Source organism: Gavialis gangeticus, unplaced genomic scaffold (genome assembly GCF_001723915.1).
Source record: "Gavialis gangeticus isolate Ggan-Ray unplaced genomic scaffold, GavGan_comp1, whole genome shotgun sequence".
Taxonomy (NCBI): Eukaryota; Metazoa; Chordata; order Crocodylia; family Gavialidae; genus Gavialis; species Gavialis gangeticus.
Genome location: NW_017728998.1, coordinates 6,768,465 through 6,769,603, shown reverse-complemented (window position 1 = coordinate 6,769,603; position 1,139 = coordinate 6,768,465).

The window sequence follows — 1,139 nt, the reverse complement described above, 5'->3', positions numbered from 1 at the left end:
TTGGCTGCTTTTTTATTTTTATTTGGCTCCCTGCCTGATTTGCTCTTGCTTTCTGTTCCTTGTCCTATCTGTTTCTGTGCTTCCTGTCCCTTTCCTGGTCTGCTGTTTGCACGTGACACACAAGCTGCCTGTGCCACGTGTAGCCACCCCTGTTCTAATCCATGCCAAAACCAGTTTGTTAATGACTCATCTCATTTTGGATTCAACTGTTAACAAAGTTTAGCAGGGCCAAAGTATTTACAAGCTTTCTGGCTGTAGATTGCATTAAGGGGCATACTGGATATAAGCCACTTGCAAACTGTAATTGTGTATTGGTTTGCCTGAAATATGATCTTATGTTACCAGATCACCCTAATTTACATAAATCTGTTAAACATAAAATTTGGGCTTGCATAAAAGTTGGAGTTTATTTAATAGAAGCAAAGTTAGAGCCAAACCACTTTATTCCATCTTCTAATTGGACAAAATGGTATAAAATAACATTTAAAAAAATGTTTTAAAATTTTTTGTTGGCAAGTACCATGACAAAATGCTATATCAGGAGTCATCAACCTATGGCCTGCAGACCAGATCCAGTCCATCAAGACTGGATCTGGCCTGACGCAGCTCAGGGAATCAGCAGCACATTCTAGCCGTGGCATCTGAATTCCATCACTAGTTTGGTCACAAAGACATTAACAACAAAAAGCTGTACCCAGAACCTCTCTCCACATAGTTTTGTGGGTACCATAAGTCTAATGATTGCTTCAGTTTTGTATTGAGCTGAATTTCCTTAGAAACATAGAATCAGAAAATTAGGATTGGAAGGGACTTCAGGAGGTCATATCTAGATCAGCCCCCCTGCTCAAAGCAGGGCCATACTCAACAAGATTATCCCATCTGAGGCTTTGCCAAGCTGGGATTTCATAGTTTCATAGTTTCTAGGGTCGGAAGGGACCTGAGCAGATCATCTAGTCCGACCCCCTGCCATGGCAGGAAGAGCACTGGGGTCAAATGACCCCAGTAAGGTGGTCATCCAACCTCCTCTTAAAAACCCCCAGGGTGGGAGCCTGCACCACCTCACTTGGAAGCTGGTTCCAGACTCTAGCCGCCCTGACCGTGAAGTAGCGCCTCCTGATGTCCAACTTAAACCTTCCCTC